Consider the following 12,061-nt stretch of genomic DNA (forward strand, 5'->3'; position numbering starts at 1 on the left):
TCTTCGAGAAGAAGGCACATGGATGGAGTCGTGGTGGATTCCCCTGCCGCTGGGAGAGGACTGCTCCGACCCCGGTGGATGAGGCGTCCACTTCCACGATGAACTGGTGGCTGGGATCAGGGTGGATGAGGATTGGAGCGGTCTTGAAGGCTTGTTTGAGCAGGTGGAAAGCTTCAGTGGCCTCGGGGTTCCAGGACAGAGACTTGGGCCGGTTCCGGAGGAGAGAAGTTAGAGGGGAGCTGAGTAAACTGTAGTCCTTGATGAATCTTCGATAAAAGTTGGCAAAGCCCAGGAAGCGTTGAAGTTCTTTTATGGAGCCGGGTTGAGGCCAGTGTGTGATGGCGTCCACCTTCCCCTGGTCCATCTTCACGCCACATGGGTCGATGATGTAACCTAGGAACTGGACTGAGGGCGTATGGAACTCACATTTTTCGGATTTGAGGTAAAGGTGGTGTTCCCGGAGTTTTCGGAGTACGAGGATGACATGATGGATATGTTCTTGCTTGGATGTGGAGTAGATGAGGATGTCGTCGATGTAGACAATTACGAACTTGTTGAGGTAATCTCTGAAGACTTCATTCATGTAGTTTTGGAAGACGGATGGACTGTTGGATAACCCATACGGCATGACCCGGTATTCATAGTGCCCGGAAGGAGTGATGAAAGCGGTCTTCCATTCGTCCCCCTTCCGGATGCGGATTAGGTTGTAGGCGCTCCTCAAGTCCAGTTTCGTGAAGATCCTGGCTCCGCGTAGTTGTTCCAACGCCGCTGGGACCAGGGGAAGAGGATAACTGAATTTGACGGTTTGTGAATTGAGGTGGCGATAATCGATGCACGGCCTCAAGCCTCCGTCCTTCTTGGCCACGAAGAAGAAGCTGGAAGCGGCAGGGGAAGTAGATGGTCGGATGAACTCCTGAGCGAGGGCTTCCTGTATATACTCCTCCATGGCCTTCTGCTCCGGGATGGACAGGGGATAGATTCGTCCTTTAGGAAGGGTTGCTCCAGGCAGGAGGTCAATGGCGCAGTCCCATGGCCTATGAGGTGGTAGCTTCGTTGCCAACCGCTTACTGAACACATCCTGGAACGCCCGATATTCAGGAGGGATGATATGATCCATCTTCGTGTCGGGGCTCTCCACTGATGTGGACTGGACCGGTAGGGAAGACTTCCTTAAGGGAGGACTGACCTTGGGGATTTTAGCTGGAGGAGTGATGCAGGTATGATGGCAGGACATTCCCCATTTCAGGATCTCGCCAGTGGGCCAATGGATGTGAGGTTGGTGGAGGTTAAGCCAGGGGCGTCCCAGGATGATGTCTGCAGTGGATTCCTCCAGCACCATGAACGTGATGTCTTCTTCATGCAGGAGTCCCACGCGGAGGATGATTGTGGGGGAGAAATAGTGGACACGACCCTTGCCCAGCGGCTTTCCCTGTATGGTGGTTACTTTGAGTTCGACAGGGCTTCGGTGATGTTTGGCGTTGAGACGAGTTAAGGTTTGCCGGTTGATGAAGTTCCCCGCCGAACCGGAGTCGATGAGGGCTTGTACTGAAACAGAAGAACAAAGGTGTCTTAGAGTAACCCAGGTCTTAGTTAGATGAGCAGTTTGAGGAGGTATATGGATGGTACTCACCGCTGGGCGTGGAGGTCGAACTGGACAGGATGGTAAGAGGTGTCCATCTCCCCCACAATAGAGACATAGCCTGGCGTTGATCCTCCGCTGACGTTCCGATGTGGACAGATGGTGAGAGTCCACTTGCATGGGTTCAGGTGCTGGAGGAGCGACAGATGGTATAGCGGGCGGAGAAAGTACAGCGGGAGTGAGCGGATGACAGGCAGTGAGTCTCTGGGCAACTCGAATGGATTTCTGAATGAGATTCTCTAGTCCTAGTGAGTCTTCGTACACAACTATCAAACTTTGTATCTTGTCATTCAATCCGTGGCGATATGCTGTAATTAAGGCAGTTTCATTCCAGCCGCTTATGTAAGCGAGAGTACGGAAGCGTATGGCATAATCACTCACAGATTCATCTCTCTGTTGGTGAATGGTAAATAATTGGTCATGGACAGACAATGCAGAAGTTTGATGGCCAAAGACGGATCTTAACTGGGAACAGAAGTTAGTGACGGATCCAAGGGCAGGTGAGTTCGAGTCCCAGAGAGATTCAGCCCATTGGAGGGCCTTACCTGAGAGTAGGTTGATGATGAAGGCTACTCGACTGCGTTCGGAGGTGAATAAATGAGAGTTGGATTCCATATAGAGGGAACACTGTAGCAGGAACCCGCTGCAATCCTCCGCCGTGCCGCTGTATGTCGCTGGTTTGGCCATGGGACTCGCAGGGGCAACTGAAGAAGTGACCGGAGTTGTAGCGGTGTTTGAGTTGTTGACAGCCGGTGAAGAAGGGGGAGTTTGTTGCATCAGTGAGGACCGTACAGCGTGAACCAGTTGCGTGAAGGGATCCGCGGTGCGGTCCTCGCCCGTGTCCGAAGAGCTCTGCATGCGGTCTGGTCTTCTGTCAGACACAGACGAGGACACAGAGGATTCAGTGATAAGGTAGTTTAATGTGAATCAGAGGTTTCAGACACAGGTGAATCTTGACACGTGGATAGAACGGTGACAACACAACTTCCCTTATGGTGAACGGTGATCCAGATGGTGCTCAGATGAAGACGATGGGGACAGGAAGACTGACGAGGATGAAGAGGTTTCAAGAGTTCAGGTAGGTTTAATAATGGCGTTCAGGCAAGTTAGGAGATCGGTGCAAGACCAGACGATGAGTGATGGTGACTGATGGCTTTATATGTGGTTCTGGTGATGATGCACAGGAGTTCAGAATTCGGGTGATTGGGGACGAGTGGGTGTGGCGTAAGTGTCCGATTCCGGGAGTGTAGAAGGTGTGGCTGTGACAAATACACAGTGAAACTCAAACACCTTCATAACAAGCAGTCAAAATAAAAGTTTGGTTTAACTTGAAGAAATTATGACAGAAATATATTACTATTGTACACTAAATGTAATTCTTAAAGTATTAATAATATGTAGCATTTGGACCAATCAGACACACAAATATTTGTTATATTTAACAAATAATATCTAATGCCCCCTCATCTAAGGATGTCCTCAAAAAAGGCAGAAAAGGCCTCTGGCTACCATGGTAACAAAGACACACATCAAGATCAAATTGTTTTACAGCTCGAAGGAAGGTAGAGTTTTTACTCTAAATTCACTTTGAAACAGACAAATGTACCCTAATTATATCTCCCTCTAGATATAACCACTTGAGAAATGCAGGAATATATACCCAATTTCCCAATTTCATTATTTTTCCTCTTAAAGTGTTTCTTTCAATGAATATTGATACAACAACATAGATGCAACAAAACGCATGTACATAACTGATATGTCAATTTATAGACTGAATCATGGTACAATGTGTGTGTGTGTGTGTGTTTTTTTTTTACTGTATGCTTAACTATTTTATGTCAAACAAATGTCTGTTAGATCTGTTGCAGCATTCCCTTCTATTGAGGACGGGAGCTTATTGTCTATCAAGGTTTTTGGTTAAATTCCGCCAGTGAAAAGCATAGCAATGCAAATCCACCAGCTAGACCAGCACCAAACCAGCATGTTAATTCATGCTAGTCTAAGCCGGTCTTTTCAGTAGGATTGGTCCAGGAGAGCTTGTGGAGGCTTTGTGGGGGAAATTGAGCTTTCACACCGTTTAGCTCTGTCACAGCGAATAACCAAGTGCAGGCTTAGCAATGTGCCAGTTAATTATGTTGTGGTTGTTCATATACCTCTTGTTTTCCATTAAAGGCTACAATGAGCTGCAGCTTTCCGCGCTGTGGGCAGGTGTGTGATGGGATTTGGCTGGTGTATCAACTATGCTGACAGTACCATCACAGCAGGGCAAAAATGCAGCTCCTGTTGACTGTCATTGAACCTCAAAAGATATGTACTTCTCCTCTGCTTCTGATAATTGAATAAGTATTTTCAAGGGCATTCATGTTGGCCCTGCCAAGTACCATGCCCAAGACTGAGGCTGAAAACCTCTCAAACTGAGAAAAAGTATACATAAAAGAGTTGTAGATTTATAAAATTCAAACAACCTTGGATTCTTTGACGTAAATATGTCTATTTACATTCTTAAAAATGAACGTGTTTCACGATGCCATAGAAGAACCTTTTTCTCTGATCGAGTCCATAAATAACCTTTAACACCTGAAGAACCTTGCTGTTTCACAAAAGGTTCTTTTTGGCAAAAGAATGTTCTTCAGATTATTAAAAGGTAAGAATGAATGGTTCTTTGTAGAACCAAAAATGGTTCTTCTGTGGCATCGCTGTGAAGAACCTTTTAAGCACCCTTATTTTTAAGAGTGTACAGTAGCATCTGTGGCCTACGTTATTGCTAGACAACATTACACCAGCACTTCACGTGTATTCAAACCAGACCTCTCGTGTTTCTTTCTACTTTGTCATTATCTGACGCTCTGAGAGCTTGATGTACATGAACCTGGGGTTAAGTGCCTTGCTAAAGGAAACAATGGTAATAGTTCACCACCCACCATTTGTGAGGTTTCAATTTGCAACCTTCCGGTTAATAGCCCAGATCTTTAACCACCACACCCAAGAGTAACCTACACGTGCTGTTCTCCCAACCTTAGTTGACATGCCACTCAACTGTTAATTTATTCACAGATTAGTGCTGAGAAAATACAGTGTTAATGTCGGCTGTTTAATGTGTTCAAAATAATTAACACGGCATCTGTTTTTTTTTTTCACTTTCTGAAGTAGAAATGTTAATGTCTTCACATGTTTTGTCTAATGTTATATAGTATAGATCAATGCTGTCTGTGCACTTTTTAATGGCAACTGTTAATAAATAATTTCAAATGATTATAATTACTAATTTTATCCCCAAAATTGGAATACAGATTCAGACAGAGAGACAGATAGATAGATAGCTAGCTAGCTAAATAGATATGTGTGTGTGTGTGTGTGTGTGTCATTAGCATTTTAAGCATTTAAAAGAGTAGTAATAATAATAATAATAATAATAATAATATCCCTATGCTTATAAATAATGAATGCTTAAAAAAGTATGAAAAAAAGATAACTCTATGAAATTGCCAAACTTCATGACTGTCAAGGTCAGTAAATCTCTCAAAATATCAAAATAACTGACAAAGCAAGTTTAGTTCAGTTCGCAAAATGTCTTGTACAACTTGAGGTGCAACTTCCCATAAATGTGATAAGGTGTTAATAATTCAATATATTTTATCTAATAAATAAAATAAAACATGTTCCAAAAAAAATGCTCAAAAATCCTTTTGTTTAAATATTGATTGAGATGTGCACTAGTACTCAAGGTGTAAGAAATATGCAATCCACCTCGCATTAGGGAACTGGACTGTGGGCAGTCGGTGGGCGTAACACCTGAGGCTGAGACTACTGCTGGAGATACTTCTTCAAAGCGCTCGAGCATCATGCTTAAATTGTTCTGGATCAATTGGATGGACTGTGGGTTGGGACTCAAGCCTTTGTAAAGATCTAAAGAAGCCAGGAAAAAAGCAGAAAGTGAAGAGACTAGCGGTGTGAAAGGATCCGACTGACAGAAACAGCAGGGGAGGAAGCAGGAAGAGCGCTATTCGAAGTCCCACGCGGTCTGAACTCAATCAGCAGCCAAGCGCGGTGGCCATTGTGCTGGGGTATAATTGGAACTATGAGATTTTATTAAGAGAGAAATATTGCATGTGCTCCTCATCAGGTTCTCTACTGTACTATCTCTAGCCAGAATAAAGTCTCCAAGGACAGAATAGGTGTTTACTGTCATCATTGTGACGACTGAGGAGAGGAAGTCTCACCTTGCTTCTCTTCTTCAGGCTTTTTCTCTCTACAGTAACGTCTCCTGTTCTATTATCTTCCACAACTTTTCACTGGAGATCATTTTACTTGCTTCTTTTAGGATGTGTCTTTTGTTTCTGAACCAAGTCACTGAATAAAAATACTGACAAGAGACCAAAACCGCTTGGAGTGGTCGCTCCCTGAGGACTTTGAGAAGGACAAGGAAAGCCATTTTCTTCAGACTCTCAACTCTGGGTTCATTTGAAGGCAAATGGCTGATAATCTATTAGTGGCATGAAATTGAAGTGTCGCTGCTTAACATTCCCGCCTCGTTTGCTTTTTTCTAACCTAATATTTCTTTATGGACTCAAATCAAGCGCCCTTTTCTCTTATCGCTTATCGCGATTTCCAGACAACGACTTTTTACATAAACAAGTGGTCACTGAATTTGGCCTCAGAACCTTGCACTCTTTGGGGTGATAAATGGATAAGGAGATATATCCAGAGCTTCTCACACAAATCCGGTATGTAATCCTCAGATTGTTGTGCTGCCACTTCCTATTTAAGCCTCTTGGGAGACAGATTCTTACAATATGAAGTCTTTTTTATCCTTATTCTTTTGCTCTTCTCAAAAACAACTATATATTTGGTATGCAAAGATACTGTATGTAAGTCACAAATGTTTGCAGACAGTATCAAAGGCCTGAATGTCTGCTAGCATATTCACACCTCCAGTGCTGGAGAGTTAGCCAGCTAAAAGAAGTGACACTACTAACAAAATCAATTTTTTTGGTAGAGTGACAGTAGCTCAGCTTTTTTTCAAAATACTGTAGCATTTACAGTGACAAGCTGTATTTTTTTCCAACATGTAGTGCTGTATATGAACATGTTTTTATGCTGAAGTTACATAATGCCGCACACAGCCTTTACTTTTAGTTCTGTATGTATGTATTTGTCTTACCCCCCCCCCATACTATCAATAAATGGTAGTAATTGTAAAATGTTAATTACTTGATTTAAAAAAGGAAGCCATTATAATGTAGGTATTTTTTATTTTTTTTAAGTAGCTCATTTAACAACACACAAATCAAAGAGCCAACCAAATGCACTCAAGCTATATACACACTGCAATTTATAATCTGGTTTAAATAAAAGAAGATTTGCGATTTAACAAGACTTTATAAAGACATCAAGCCACCTAGCAACCATGTGTGCCACAGTGTATTAACATACACTGTTAATCCAGACATCTGTGGTCCCAAACATGGACAAAACTTAATCTACTTAAAATGATATAATAGAAAAATATGTTATTCATTTATTTATTTCGTACTTTTATTCAGCAAGGATAAGTGGTCGACCGATATGTGTTTTTTGACTGCCGATGCCGATATCTTGGAAAGCAGGGGGCCGATAACCGATATAAAGCTGATATCATTTTTTTAATTATTATTATTAATAATATTTAAGAAATTTGAAATAATTTGACAATGGATTAAAAATATACTTATACTTTAAATGACAGTATTTTTCACAACTAAATATTTAATAAAAATATACCAAAAAAATAAAGTAAACACAGTAACTAACAGGGCACTCAGTATTCTGGGGAATCATATTGGGAATCATATTTTTCAAATAAATCCAGGGTAACAGTCATTTTACATACAACACTCAGAGAAAATGACATGAATATGGCAGTGGGCAAATGCATAAAGTGCAGCATAATTTGAAATCACGAGTTTAAAGTTTAAAGCATTCAATTCTCACGGACCGACCATCACACAGAGAACACGTGATCATGCTGGGTACACATACACACTTCACAAGATCCCACAGCTGGATTCGAGAAAGTTTGCAAGGTTTGTGAAATTAAATGTTCATTAATCATTCAAAGATTTGTTTAAATTAATAATGAGTAAGAGTAATAATGCTTAAAATTCAGCTTTGTCATCACAGGAATAAATTACATTTAAAAATATATTCAAATAGAAAACACTTACATATTACATATTTCACAATTGTACTTTTTTTTTACTGTATTTTTAATCAAATGAATGCAGCATTGGTGAGCATAAGATACTTCTTTAAAAAGAATACAGAAATTAGAATGCAGAAAATGTCACTAAAACAGGTGACATCATCTTTGGGGGTGTGGTTAAGTGAAAGGGCGTGGTCTATTACAGTGTATACAATGCAGAAGTTAGCATAACGTTAAAATGGCTTATAGCACTGCTGAATCATGGCCCGCCAACTGCTCAGTGCACTCCGTCAGATTTCGACTGGTTTCTGCAGTGCTTCATCACCAGCACAGCACGCTCCAGCTGGCCTGCTGGGCGAATATAAAGTGATTGCTGTCGTGTATCATTTCTCTTTTGATCTTGGAAGCTTACTCTCAGCTCCTTGCAGGACAGCTCCACCGCACACACACACGCACACACGCTCGAAGAAATCTAGCACGGGACAAACAAACTCTGGTGTGTGTATACAAACACGCAACTGGGAGCCTTCCAATATTATTAGCATCTTAAATGGCACAGCATGATGGATCAAGTCATGAGGAGAATATGGCACACTTCCATAATTGCTACAGCAATGCTTGCAGACATGTAGGACAGAGAGTGCAAGGCCGCAAAGACAATAGGGCGAGAAGATGAGATGCTTGGCTGTGAATCACTAAGGCTCTTAAGGTACAATTAGAGAGCAGTGGGCGAGCATTAAGGTGAAAGAGCACCAGGAGTTTATGAATCAAGCTGTTCCTGTTTCTTTCCCTCAACAGGAGGTACATCAGGCACTACAGACATTAGTAGGTGAAAATAATTGAAAATTTTCAAGTAACAGTACTGTCTTTTTTATTCTGGCCATTAGTACTTAGTGAAAAAATTCCATTACACAAATATTTAAAATACTGTTAATAAAAAATGTTATGTCACTTCATGTTACAATTTTTATGTTATGCAGTAAATTAGGATTCACTGAAACCTGGTGATTAATTTTATTTCTTCAAAATACATAAAAATGCAGTTAATTTATTTGTCACAGAATTGTTTAATAATTCTAATTTAATTAAAAATAATAATAATGATCTCTGATATGAACGTGTTAAATTTCCATTATAAAATGAAATTTGAGTTTTGTGAGGCATAAAAAGTTTAAAGGTGTCAAGGTCCTGATATTATAATTAAAGAAGAAGAAGAAGTTTCTTTTTTTTAATTAATGATTTTTTTTTAATGCAAGTAAAGAATGTGACGATGTTTGCATGTGACAGATACAAAATCAATTGGACAAACAAATATGTACGCTTACAGCCAGCATTATCTTTTAAGAATTGAAACATTTTTAAGAATTCCTTCATTACTGTACATATAAATTAAGAAAAAGAACCATTAAAAGAAAGACTGAAAGATGACCTGAATTTGGCATATTATTTTATTATATTTTCTGCTTAAAGTTTTATGTAATTTCTATATATATATATATATATATATAATTGTAAAGATTTTTTTAAGAATTCCTTTATTTTTATTTTAATATACGGTATATATAAACAAAGAAAATACTAAATGAAGAAATTCTAGACTGAAAGAAAACTCAAAAAACAACACATTCATTTATTTATTTATTAGCTTAAAGTCAATATGAACTATTTATATTTGGGGGGGGGGGGCTTTAGTTTTTCAAACTATTTAGAGAGCAGTGGGCGAGAGTTATGGTGAAAGAGCTCTGGGAGTTTATGAATCACCATTTTTCTGTTTCTTTCCCTCTACAGGAGGTACATCAGGCACAGACCCACTAGACTGCCTTTAGTGGGTGAAAGTAATTGCAAAACCAAAAGAAACAATAGCTTTTTTTTGTCTTTCACACTGTACAACAAGCATTTTGTGGTGTGCAGAAATTACGTACATGCCCGACCACGTCAGACCACTGCTTTTATTAAGCAAACTTGGAAGCCGGCCACTGCGACGCTGCTCGGGAGTCAATTGTCAGGTCACGGGGGTCACGATGTTATTGCAGCTGAGGGGGACTCTGAGGTTGATAATGACGTTGACCTTGTGGATTGTGTGAAGGAACAACAAGAAAGAGTTTCTGGAGCACTAAAAGAAATCAGCTAGTCAATAGGAGAATGGGGGAAGAGAAGCTCACACATGCTGCGTAACTGTGATTTTTCGGTGCTTCTTTCTCATCTTGCTGCTAAGTTCTCAGCTGCTGCGCCACATGCCTGGTGTACCTGATGACCTCAGAGTCTGCACCGTTAGCACCCCGCACTGCGTTTCACAATTGTGGACCTTTGTGATGAACCCGCACAAACCAAACAAGTCTGTGTAAAAAAAAAAAAAAAAAAACAGCTTTCTGTTCCACCCAATAATGAAAAGTCCTGCTGAAACTACTAGCTTTTTTTGGTGCTTGTGAAATTGCAGCCATGCTGATATAAAGCCATATCTCACTACTACAAGTGTGATATTGCGTTTATACAACAGTTCAACAGCACAAGTGTGTAAATACATAAGAAACAATAACGAAATCTCTGTAAGAACCCTCTTTCGTGCAGAGCTTCTTCCTTCCGCCACAGATTCAAATCTAAATTTGACAGTTTAACAGCTGAGCCCAAGCCTCCATTTCCAGAATGTCACTTTAGAATTATTAACTAAGGAACGTTGAGTTGATTTATTATAAGCAAAGTGCATTACTGTATTAAAAGTTGTGTTGTGATTGCCTGCATTTGATACTGCATTCGTTCTTCAGCTCAGTCTCAAATTCACAATAAATCATCAGTAAAATAATAATATTTAATAAACAACAACAACAACAAGAGCCATCATAAACTGACATCATAAAAGGCAATACAGTCAAGAGTACAAAGGCAGCGCTAAGCACATGTGCTGTGGTGATGTGACAGTAAAAGTGATTTGATTTGATTTTTGCCAAAACTATCTTCTCTGGAACAAACAGTTCCAAATTAGTAGATTAATAAACCAAAGACTTCCCACAAGATTTACGCAAAACAAGTTATATCTCACTTTGAAGAGAGGGGCGGAGCTGAGAGCCGTGGGGATGTGGCGAGGCTGGTGGAGTAAATACTAATGCGCGACACCTGCACCACTCACCGGTCTCGAGTCCCGCCTCTCTCATCATACTTAAGTTTAACCACTATAGAGACATCAGAGCCAGGAACAAATTCCAGAAAATCTGGCCGAGGTGAGGCGCTCTTTGCGGGTTTATGAGCCCTGTACAAACACTTGAAACTCTGAAACTCACATCTCCAAAAATGTTGAGGCAAATTTTTAAATATATGTTATCTTTATTAGCAAATCGCATATCTGAAGTCTAAACAATTACATTCGCTGTGTATATATATATATATATATATATATATATATATATATATATATATATATATATATATATATATATATATATATACAGTGATTCCTTAAATAAAAGCCGGTAGTCAAATAAACGCCGGGCCTCTTATAGTGGCTGGGGGCGTGGTCAACATGGACAAATTAAGGCTGGTCTTAAATAAAGGCCGGGGGAAATTTGTGCAGCAGAGCCAGATAACGTACATACACGCCCACTGCTGGAGCGTTTCTTGTTCTCGAGTCAAGAACCAGTTGCATCGGTTTTCGGATCACCAGTACACTGAACCGAGAACAGTTTCTGTCAGACGCTTCTGATTCGTGAACCGAGGAGCTGATGATAATGTGGATGTGTGAAGCAGACTGACACACATAGCGTCTGAACCGAACTGGTTCTTTTGGTGATTGATTCTAAACTGATTCTGTGCTAATGTTATGATCTCTGTCCACTGGAACGCTATTGCTTTTAATTTAAAACGGGTTATTTAAAACAATTACTTATCAAACAGATGGAATTAGAAATAAAGGCCTGCCTCTAATAAAAGCCTGCTTCAAATAAAAGCCTGTTACCTTCCGCAGTTCAGGTAAATAAAGCCCCCGGCTTTTATTTGAGGAATGATGGTGTATATATATATATATATATATATATATATATATATATATATATATATATATATATATATATATATATATATGTATGTATGTATGTATGTATGTATGTATGTATGTATGTATGTATATATATATATATATATATATATATATATATATATATATGTGTGTGTGTGTATATATATATATATATATGTGTGTGTATATATATATATATATATATGTGTGTGTGTGTGTGTGTGTGTGTGTG

The 12,061-nt window shown here is 39.9% G+C and overlaps 1 protein-coding gene across 6 annotated transcripts in view; it reads right to left on the minus strand.

The window, feature by feature from the left end:
- LOC127953278 (protein sidekick-2-like) overlaps positions 1 to 12,061 on the minus strand; it is a 128,738-nt gene that overhangs the window by 77,020 nt on the left and 39,657 nt on the right. The gene's annotated exons all lie outside the window — the stretch shown is intronic.

Source organism: Carassius gibelio, chromosome B3, assembly GCF_023724105.1.
Source record: "Carassius gibelio isolate Cgi1373 ecotype wild population from Czech Republic chromosome B3, carGib1.2-hapl.c, whole genome shotgun sequence".
Lineage (NCBI taxonomy): Eukaryota > Metazoa > Chordata > Actinopteri > Cypriniformes > Cyprinidae > Carassius > Carassius gibelio.